We start from the raw sequence: 11,417 nt of genomic DNA on the forward strand, positions 1-11,417 counted from the left end.
CGGCTCCTATCCAAAGGCCTGGCGGAAGAGCTCCGTCTTGCAGGCCCTGCGGAACTGAGAAAGGTCCCGCAGGGCCCGGATCTCCTCCGGGAGCTCTTTCCACCAGGTAGGAGCCGCCACCGAAAATGCCCTAGCCCTAGTCGCAGCAAACTTAACTTCTTTCGGGCCTGGAATTTCCAGGAGATGCCTCCCTCCCGACCGAAGTGCCCTTGGGGGAACATATGGAGAAAGGCGGTCCCTCAGGTAGGCTGGACCCTGGCCATTTAGGGCTTTAAAGGTCAAAACCAGCACTTTGAAGCGAATCCGGAACGCTATCGGCAGCCAGTGCAGCGCTTTCAGCACAGGCTGAATATGGTCCCTCCTTGAGAGACCCATCAACAGCCTGGCCGCAGCATTCTGCACTAGCTGCAGCTTCCGAATTTGCGACAAAGGCAGCCCCATGTAGAGAGCGTTGCAGTAGTCAAGCCTCGAGGTGACCGTCGCATGGATCACTGTGGCCAGGTCCTCACGGCAGAGGTAGGGGACCAACTGCCGAGCCAGCCGGAGATGGTAGAAGGCCGCCCTGGCAGTGGTTGCTACCTGGGCCTCCATCGTTAAAGAGGAGTCCAGGCGCACCCCCAAACTCCTAACCTCCGACGCTGGCACCAAAGGCACCCCATCGAAGGTCGGGAGAGGGAGCCCCAATCCCCCACCAATCCGACTCAGGCCCAGGACCTCCGTCTTTGCCGGGTTTAGTTTCAACCGGCTCAGCCTGAGCCAACCAGCCACAGCTTGTAGCGCCCGGTGCAGGTCATCGGGAGTAGAGTCCGACCGGCCGCCCAGCATCAGATAGAGCTGGGTGTCATCAGCATATTGATGACAACCCAGCCCGCATCTCCGGGCAATCTGGGCAAGGGGGCGCATGTAGATGTTAAACAACATCGGGGACAACACGGCCCCCTGAGGCACCCCACACTCAAGGGGGTGCCTCAGGGACCGCTGATCCCCTATCGCCACCCTTTGTCCCCGACCTTGGAGAAAAGGTCGGGGACAAAGTTAGTTATTTTAGCTTCTAGGGAGAGTTCAGACTTGATTCGATCTAGAGCCCACCGGTTTGTCTTTTTGGCGGTCTCTCTGTCTGCTTTCTTCACTGCCCAACTTTCACACCCATGCATGGTTAACGGGGGATACTATAGTCTGAGTTATCTTGATCTTGGCTGCCTGCGACACATCCTTGCCCTTGAGGATCTTTCTGAACTCCTTCACGGCTGCCCTTCCTGGTCTCCATCTGAATTCTTTTTTTTAAAAAAACAATTTATTGTCGGGTTATAACAACATGTCCAAAATTATAACATTCCCTCATTTCTAATATAGCCCTTTCCCTTCCTCCCTCCCTCTCCTTCTCCAGGCTTCCCGCAGTGATCCCACCCCTACCAAATTCTTGTTTCTTGTCTAATCCTTCTTCATAGGACAAAATTTAATAAGTAACTATTATTCTAGCTAACTTTTTTTTTCTTATACTCTAATCCATAGGTAACATTTCTTTATTCTTCATCTGAATTCTTCATTGCAGCCTCCCGTGTGGTTAATAATGGCACCAAGGAGTAGAAAACCCTGGACAATTTCAGTCTCTTAAATGCTGCGTAATGCCCCAGTCGTCATTACTTTTGTCTTCTTGATGTTCAGCTGCAATCCTCCCTTGGCACTCTCTGCTTTACCTTTCATCAGTGGTTGTTTCAAGTCTCCACTACATCCTGCCAGTAATATGGTGTCATCTGCATAACTCAAATTGCTAATGTTCCTCCCCCCACTTTTCACTCCACCTTCAGCTGAATCTCATCCAGCTTTCCTTATAGGGTCCCCATCCCAACTGAAGAGACAGGGAGATACAATACATTCTGGTCTGACGCTTTTGCCAATTGGAAACCATTCTCTTTCTCCATAGTCTGTCCTAACAGGAGCCTCTTGTCCAGAGTACAAGATGTGTTCATAACTATTATTCAGGGTTTTTTGTACTCTCGAACAATTCTTATAAAGGGAGCAGGGAAGCAGTAAATTGTTCAGAGTGCTTTTATATAAAGGGAATAGGGGGTGTTGATTGATTGTGAAAAAAAATAACGTTGCACTTACCTGTAACTGTTGGACGTTGAGGTGTCTTCTGTGCAGTCCCACATTGGGACTGCGTTGGCGCAGGCCGGCCACCAGAGGCTCTCTTACAGCTATTCTGGTATTTTCTAAACACTCCATGGGGAGCCCCGCCCCTGCAGAATTGATTAGAGGTATTCTTCCTGCCTATGGGTCACCTGCTCTGTAGGAAGGAGCTCCCCCTTTCCCTAGGCAGTTCTTTCTCCCACTGATATCGCTTTGATTATCATACTGGTCTTCATTGCATGGTTTTATACTTCTGCATCCTAGCCTGAGCCTCCACAAGAAAGTCAGTAAGGAAATAAGTGGGCTGGGTTAATATTTCGACCATTGGGAAGCTTCATTTCCCGAATGCCGCATGACAGAGTGAGCTCCCGTCTCTAGTTCCGGTTCCTGCCAACCTAGCAGTTCGAAAGCAAGAAATTGCAAGTAGATAAATAGGGACCACTTCGGTGGGAAAGTAACAGCGTTCCGTGCACCTCGGTGTTTAGTCATGCCAGCCACATGACCACGGAAACGTCTTTGGACAGCGCTAGCTCTTCGGCTTTGAAACGGAGATGAGCACCGCAACCCTAGAGTCGGATTCGACTGGCTTTCGAGCAAGGGAACCTTTACCTTTGGCATCTCTGGGTCCCATTACTGAGGCTGCCCTGGAGCACTGGCCCACTCACGGTTGCATCCTGATTTACACATCATAATAATTTTTAATTAAGGGAAAAACACTGGCAAAGACAGAGAAGGTGCACTGGGGGAAGGGGCATGTGCAAAATTAAGAGTGACTCCTCTGTTACGTCAAGATCCAAATCTGAGACATTTGAAGACTGTGGCCTCATTTCTTCCAAGTATAATCCAAAGTGCTGACTCTGGCTTTAAAAATGCTATGTGGTGTGGGTCTTTAACTGTGCCCTGAAAGTGTTTAATTACTGCAAACACTTTTGTTGCTGCAAAAAAAGGCGCCCAAAGCTACATTATGTCCATTTCAAGAATTAAGGAAAGGCTGCATTAAGGTCCTCAGTACTGAAATTTATATACTGACAGCACTCATCTTCGTAATGGATCATATTTCAATAAATCTAAGTTTTAAAAATTACTTATTCTATATTGGACTGTTCATAATTGTCAGTCTGTGAACTGGAAGAGGCAGGCTCAGATTTCATCTTGGCCATGGAAGGTGACTGGGTGACTTGGGGCCAGCCTGGCTGAAAGAGCCAGAGGGCTGGATTTGTGAGAATAAAACTGGGGAGGGGGGGAAGCAAAGGATATAGTAAGCCAGTTGGGATCCCCACTGGGGAGAAATGTAGAATATCTATATATCTAATAGACAGACTCTTGTTTTCCGTGAAGATAGTTATTTTCAACAACAGAGGGCTCACAACCACTTTTTCTACAGACTCAGGGGACTTCCTGGGTCTCCAGAAAAAAAATCCAAAAAGTTTAAAAAAATTACCTTTCAGGGACGCTTGAATTCCCCCAACACCTTTTGAAATGGCCTCCGCAGGGATCTACTTCAGGCATCAGCAGTGAGATATTAGAACGTTTGGTGTGTGGGGAGAAGGGTTCTGACTGGCTCTGTCAGTACAAGGTGGGGGGAGAGGGGAAGGGCCCTTTCCAGGCCTATTTTGGCCTTTCAGGGAGGGAGCCTTGGGGCCAGGCCTGACAAGGGTTGCCAGTGCCAGGCTGGGGGATTCCTAGAGGTATTGTGGTGAAGTTTGAGGAGGAGGGCTGGGTTTGGGGAAGGGAGAGGCCTCAGCTGGGTATAATGCCACAGAGTCCACACTCCAAAGCAGCCATTTTCTCCAGGGCGACAGATCTCTACTGTCTAGAGTTCAGTTGTAATTCTGGGGGGGGGGTCTCCAGGTCCTACTTGGAGGTTGGCAACCCTAAGCCTAGCAACAGTCTAGGGTTGCCAGGTCCCCCCTAATTTGCATGACTCAACTAGGCCCGGCTGCTTGCTACTGTTAAACAGCAACTACCCTATGAAAGCCAGTGAGGTGCAGCAGTTAGAGCTTCAAAGTCGGGTCTGTAAGACACAGGTTCAGATCCCCATCTTGCGGTGGAAGCTGACGGGGTGATTTTGGACTAGTCACATTCTTTCAGCCTAACCAACCTCACAGGGTTGTTGTGCAGATGAAAAGGAAGAGAGAATAATGTAAGCTGCTTTGGTCCCCACTGTGGAGAGACTGTAATTTTCCTAGATAGAGACTGTGGGGGAGGGGGGTGGAGACAGAAAGCTGAAGACAGAGAGGCAGATAAAGGTAGGTTGCATGTTGGGTGGGAAGGAAATAGGGTTGCCAACTCCAGGTTGGGAAATTCTCGGACATTTGAAGGGTGGGGCCTGGGGAAGGTGGGATTTGAGGAGGAAAGGAACTTCAGACTGGTGTAATGACACAGACTCCACCCTCCAAATCAGCCATTTCCTCCATGAGAATTACCATTGCCAGCCTCCAGGTGAGGGCTGGAGATCACCTAGAATTACAACTGTTGTCCAGGTGACAGAGATCAGTTCCCCTGGATAAAATGGCTGCTTTGGAGGGTTGACTGACTCTGTGGCATTATACCCTGCTGAGACTGCTTGCCTCCCCAAGCCTCATTGTCTCAAGGCTCCACCCCCAAATCTTCAGGAATGTCCCAACCTGGAGCTGGCAGCCCTAAGATGAATTGATCTCTGTAGCTGGGAGCTCCATTGTGATTCCCAGAGAGCTGCCACTGCTGCTGTGGGGGGAGAGGAAGCAGGTGGATGGCTGGGAGCACCACCACCACTGCTGCTGTGTGGGGTGGGGGAGGAAGCAAGCAGGAGGATGGGAGAGTAATGGGGGCAGGAAGACAGAGTGATGGGGTGGGGGCAGAAAGAGAGAGAGTGATGAGGTGGGGAGCAATCCTCCTTCTAAGCTATGGAGTCTTGTGAGCAAAAATTCTACTTTGTGAGCTACTGGCATTAAAGTTGTGAGTGGGCGATTTGGCCACTGCATAAATTAGTCTGCTCTGGAACCATCCTTCCTAAGCTAAGACAAAAATATGTGATCCCGAGGCTAAAAAACTGTGAGCTAGCTCTCACTGACTCAGCTTAGAGGGAACACTGGTGGGGAGGCAGAAAAACAAAGAGAATGATGAGGGGGCAGAACGAGAGAGGAAGTCACATGCCTGGAGAAGACATAGAGAGTAAGAAAAGGGGAGGCAGAAGGGAGAAAGAGTGTGAGAGAGATAGGGGGAGAGGGGGAGGAAGCAAAGGTGTGAGGAATGAGATAACCATCCCACAAGAAACTCCACTTGTGAATATCTATAGGGAAATGGTGCTCTCCAGGGGTTTTTTGGTAGAAAAAGCCCAGCAGGAACTCATTAGCATAATAGGCCTCACCCAACAGCACAGCTCATTAACATATTAGGCCACACCCCACATGTTACCAGAAGTGTGGTCATCCAACCACACCCACCTTTTGCTTCTTATTCTGTTTACTTTGTTGTTACCTGGGCTTTTTTGTAGCAGGAACTTCTTTGCATGTTAGGCCACACACCCCTAATGTAGCCAGTCCTAATGAGGTGTGGCCTATTATGCTAATGAGTTCCTGCTGGGTGTGGCCAACTCAGGAGCCAGCCGGAACTCCGTTCCTGTGCGTTCCTGCCCTGGTGCCCTGGTGCTCTCTGTACAAAAACCCCCCTGCATGAGGTGACAGTCAGAACTGAAAACTGTGGTAAAAGCTGCCACTGGACTCAGACTTTGTTCTGTTGCAAAAGCTGTTGATACTTCGGTATTTCTGATTCTCACTGACGCTCTTTCCCACTCGTATCTGTATGCTTTGCTTGGATTTTAATTCTTTTATACATATCTACACTGTATCTTTAAGCTTTTCAAAATGATTTATTGTTCACTAGATTGGGGACCCTAAACTGGGTGGAAAGGCACCTTAAACATTTTAATTAATGGAAATTATATGAATCATAGGTGCTCTGCTGTCTTTTTATACACAAAGTTGTACAAGTATTTTCAAGCGAGCAACACTCGCTGGGGGAATACAAAGTTCAAAGGGCAAAGACTAAAAGACATGAGAACAAACCGCTTTGGACACCACCATGGATTTGCCAAGACTCAATCCTACCAGACCAATCTTATTGGGGTTTGTATTTAGTTACTCTCAGGGCTATTTTGGGGCAGGAACGCACAGGAACGGAGTTCCGGCTGCCTTCAGAGTTGGCCACGCCCACTACAGCATAAACCTCTGTGCGCGTGGCTACAGAGGGAAGGCCTGGAGAGCGACCCCCCCCCCAGTGACTCCGAAGCGGGCAGGCCAGGGGGAGCTGGAAGGATCGGGGAGGCATTTAAGGGCCAGCTTGCCAGGCATCCCGCAGCCGTGGGGCAACTGGGCAAGTCAAGGGAAGACATGGGGGTGTTGCCTAATATGCTAATGAACTGCACTGCTGGGGTGTGGCCTATTATGCTAATGAGTTTCTGCTGTTGGGTGTGGCCTATTATGCTAATAAGTTCCTGCTGGGCTTTTTCTACAGAAAGCCTGGTTACTCCAAGTATACCCTGCTTCTCTCCCCAGCTTGCATTGTTTGCCCCCTCCTCCATTTTATCGTCACAACAAGCCTGTGAGGTAGGCTAGGCTGAGCACGTAGCTGGTCCAAGGTCCCCCAACAAGTGTCCATGGCAGGGGGCATCCTTATCGAAGGTGCAGATAAAACTGAGAGGGACAAGAATAATTAGCATCAGGGACAGAAATACAGATGCTCAAGCTGTTCTGTTTACTTGGAACAGCTCTTATTTGCTGTCGCTTGCCACTCCCAAACAAGTCACTGTCCATCTGGAGATAATTTGTAAAAAGAGTGAAGCTTTCAGCGCATGCACACGGACACAAGCGTCCTTCTGCACCCCAACACTACCTATTTGGATTTTTAAACGCTGAAAAACATTTGAGCTGCAATTCTTCTCTGCTGGTCAACTGGGAGTCTAAGCATTAAAACATGTGGGCTTTTTTACTATGATACCTGTTTCATGCACAGCTGCTTATTACGAGTATATCGATACTGTGTAGTTCACATCCTGCAGCAATATATGCATATAAAGGAAGAACACTCAGGCCTAGGATTCAGGCTCTGTGCATGCAGAGATATTATAACACCTGTTTCTTCATCTGCGAAATATTGTGCAAGTTAACTGTCCTCTGCTAGTGATTCTCAAAATGGCACCAAGCACTAACTTCCAAGGGCTGAGTGTTAACATTTTTCTCTGTCTTGCTTCCACTACTACAGGCAAGGGTTCTTTTTGGCTTTTGTTTCCATTGGATCATGAGAATAAGAGCAGCCATCTGTAAACACACACACCACTTTCACAGAAACATTTAAAGTGATGATTGCATGCAAATTACTTTACCAATACTGAATATTCATCAGCATAAATGCATGCTATTTTGCCCAGGGCTTGCTTACAGGTGACTTCAGGGAGAACCACACAGATCTTACAGTGGTCAAGCGACAACCGAATGTAGATTTAAACTGGGGCAGTTGGTTGTTCTCAGAATTCACTTCAGCCCACATACAAGGCCAGCCAGAATAGAGATGCATAAATTATGAGTGAACTTGAAAAGAATTGTGTTCTGCACTTAAAACATCTGGAAGCAACAAAGGTTTATAAAAAGAAGGCTTCGGTGTATTGTTTAATAGATGAGTCCAATAAGGTGAGATGCACAGCTGTGGCACGATAATACTGAACCCAGTATTACTACTGGAGCAGTTGCAAAAAACATTTATTTCCATCTTCATTTAACTTGTGATGGAAGATCAGGCCACATAAATCCATGACACTGTAACCTTAAGGCTAGACTACTGTCATGTATTCCACATGGGTCAACCCTTAAAGTCAGCTCAGAAACTCCAGTTGCTACAGAACAGTGGTTCAAAGGCTACTGGGAGCTGGACAGAGTATGCACATCACAGCAATTCTGCAATCACTGCACCGATTACCAATAATTTACGGGGTTCAATTCAGGGTACGGGACATCACCTACAAAGCCCTCCATGGCCTTGACTCACCTGTACCGTATTTGCCTCTATTTGTCACATTGATTTATAAATTGCATATTAGTTAGTGTCCTTTTCTCTGCTTCTCTCCCCCCCCCTTTATTATTGATTTCAGCTGGGAAGTCTCCTTGTATTCATCTTGACTCACCTACCTGCAGGGCCGTATCTCCTACCGCACTCTGCTGCATCAGCTTCACTCATCTGACCAAAGCGTCCTGAATGTGCTAGCCTGCAAATGGGTAAGGTCAGCAGCTGACTGTGACATGCACGTCTCCCCCTCCACCATTATTTCCTCTTTCCATTTGCTGGCAGAACCAAAAACCTTTCCCTTTTTCCTACTTCTCCCCTCCACACCCACCAGTCTACTTACCTTTATCTATCCCCCTTGTCAATCTTCAGCTTTCTCTCCTTCCTTCCCATATCCTAGCACCCTCTACCCAGGAAAACTAAACTATGGCAGCTGCTGGACTGGGCCAGTTGCATGGTGAGCAACCCACAATGACGTGTGGGGTACAGAACAGTTTTCCCCACCTCCTCCTGGCAACCCCCACATCCTCATCTTTTCCCACTTCCTTTCTTCCTTCCTCCCACCCCCCACCCTTTTATCTGCCCCTCGTTTAGTATTTTATATTTATTATTTATTTACTTCCTTTATACCTTTGTCTTTCTCTATAATGGGGTCTCAAAGGAGCTCATGCCATTCTCTTCCATTTTGTCCTCACAACAACCCTGTGAAGTAGGTTGACAGCATGCCCAAGGTCACCCAGTGAGCTTCACGGCAGAGTGGGGATTCAAACCTGGGTCTCCCAGACCCTAGGATGAAACTCTAATCTCTAAGAAATAAATAAATAAATGCAATAACATGGCATAAAATGGGTTCAGGATTACAGAATTAACTTAAAACTATCCTTAGAAGGTTTCATAAGCATGCACTGCCAGCTATACCGTTTGAATCCTATCCTCTTTACTCATTCTAGTAAGCAGCTCAAACACAAGCAACATCTGTAGACTCACCACAGATAACTGGAACAGGAAAAAAAGGCATGCAAGCTTACATCAAGCCACAAGAGTGAAAAGAAAACAGGCAGATGTGAGCTTATGATAAACTTACATCAGATTCTAGTGCTGCACTTCTCTGGGGACTAGTGGAATCAGAGTTGGAAGGGGCCATCCAGGCCATCTTGTCCAACCTGCTCAGTGCAGGATCAGCCTAGAGCCTCCCTGACAAGTGTTTGTCCAGCCGCTGCTTAAGACTGCCAGTGACGGGGAGCTCACCACCTCCCAGGGCGGCTGATTCCACAGTTGCACAACTCTTACCGTAAAACGTTTTCCCTAATATCCAGCTGGTACCTTCCCACCCTTAATTTAAACCCATTGAGTCCTCTCCTCTGCTGCCAACAGGAACAGCTCCCTGCCCTCCTCTAAGTGACAGCCCTTCAAATACTTCAAGAGAGCAATCATGTCCCCTCTCCCCCATCTTCTCTTCTCCAGACTAAACATTCCCAAGTCCCTCCCTCAGCCTTTCCTCACAGGGCTTGGTCTCCAGGCCCCCAATCAACCCCCCCCCCTCACTCTCCTCTGCACCCGCTCCATTCTGTCCACATCCTTTTTGAAGTGAGGCCTACAGAACTGCACACAATACTCCAGGTGCGGCCTAACCGATGCAGTGTACAGTGGGACTTGCAATTTGGACATATTGTGATTTGGGTGTTATGCCCCAAGACTGCATTAGCCTCCTTTGTTGCCACATCACACTGGCTGCTAATATGTAACTTACAGTCTAACTGTACCCCAAGATCTTGTTCACACACACTGCTACTCAGAAGTGTATCCCCTATCCAGTACATGTGTGCCCCATTTTTGTTACCCAGATATAGAACTTGACACTTATCCTTGTTAAATTGCATCTTGTTCACATCTGCCCACTTTTCCAGCATGTTCAGATCTTGTCGAATTCTATATCTTCCATTGTGTTTGCTGCTCCTCCCAATTTGGTGTCATCTGCAAATTTAATGAGTAGGCCCTCCACACCCTCATCCAGGTCATTTATAAAAATATTGAAAAGTACCAGGCCCAGAACAGAGCCCCGTAGCACCCCACTGTACACCTCCCTCCATTCAGATGAAATGGCATTGACAACTACTGTTTGCAGTTCTCCAACCAGTTCCGGGTCCACTCAACTATCCTAGAGTCCAGTCCACAGTCCTCTAGTTTACCCATCAAAACATCATGGGGAACCTTGTCAAAAGCTTTACTGAAATCCAGTAGTAGTGATGATATGGGATGTAACCATGTCACCAAGTATTACCAGTATAATATTAAGGTAACAGCAATTACAGTACAAGGGTACTGGGACTAAATAGTATAGTTCTGACTCCTACATGGTGGTCCCAAGGGCAAGTTTAGTATTTCCCAAATAGTATTTCCAACAGCTCCCCCCCCCCTTATATTCATTAATGGCTATTTACCCCATTCATGGCTATTTACCCCGAGAGCCAGTTTGGTGTAGTGGTTAAGTGCGCGGACTCTAATCTGGGAGAACCGGGTTTGATTCCCCACTCCTCCATTTGCACCTGCTGACGTGACCTTGGGTCAGTCACAAGCTCTGGCACAGCTGTCCTTGAAAAAGAGCCGTTTGTGTCAGAGTTCTCTCAGCCCCACCCGCCTCACAGGGTGTCTGTTGTGGGGAGGGGAAGGGAAAGGAGTTTGTAAGCCGCTCTGAGACTCCAAGTGAAGGGCGGGGTATAAATCCAATCTCTTCTTCTTCTTCTATGGAGAAACAGAAGTGAAGAGAGCTCACAGATAGCCGCTGTATATTTCGCATTTTCCCTGACTGGTTCTTGTAGTACTATCACATGTATTCCATCCATCAATGACAATGACTTTGGGCTCCCTTGACCTGGCCCATCGTTAAATCCTGTCCTCCTGAACCATGAATGAAGACGTGGTTAGAAGTTGTGCTCAAAATTCTTTATACAAATGAACATACAAAAGTACACTAAATGCAACAAGTACACAACCAAAAGTGGAAGGTGTCCCTATGGGCAAGGTGAGATAAGATATGAGAATTCAACTGAGGAGCAACTGGCTAGTTATCACTGAGACCTACATGGGAAATATCATGTGTTTAAAGAGTACAGGCATGTGCATATCTTTCCCGTGTAATTATGTCATTAACATAAATCTACACCGTGGTGGACCTTCTGTACTTCTATGTCAGTTGTGAAATCTTCCAGTTCAAACACAAAAACATCTTCAGGAATTATAGAAGAGATTTA

This window comes from Gekko japonicus, unplaced genomic scaffold, assembly GCF_001447785.1.
Source record: "Gekko japonicus isolate JY-2015 unplaced genomic scaffold, Gekko_japonicus_V1.1 scaffold105, whole genome shotgun sequence".
Taxonomy (NCBI): Eukaryota; Metazoa; Chordata; class Lepidosauria; order Squamata; family Gekkonidae; genus Gekko; species Gekko japonicus.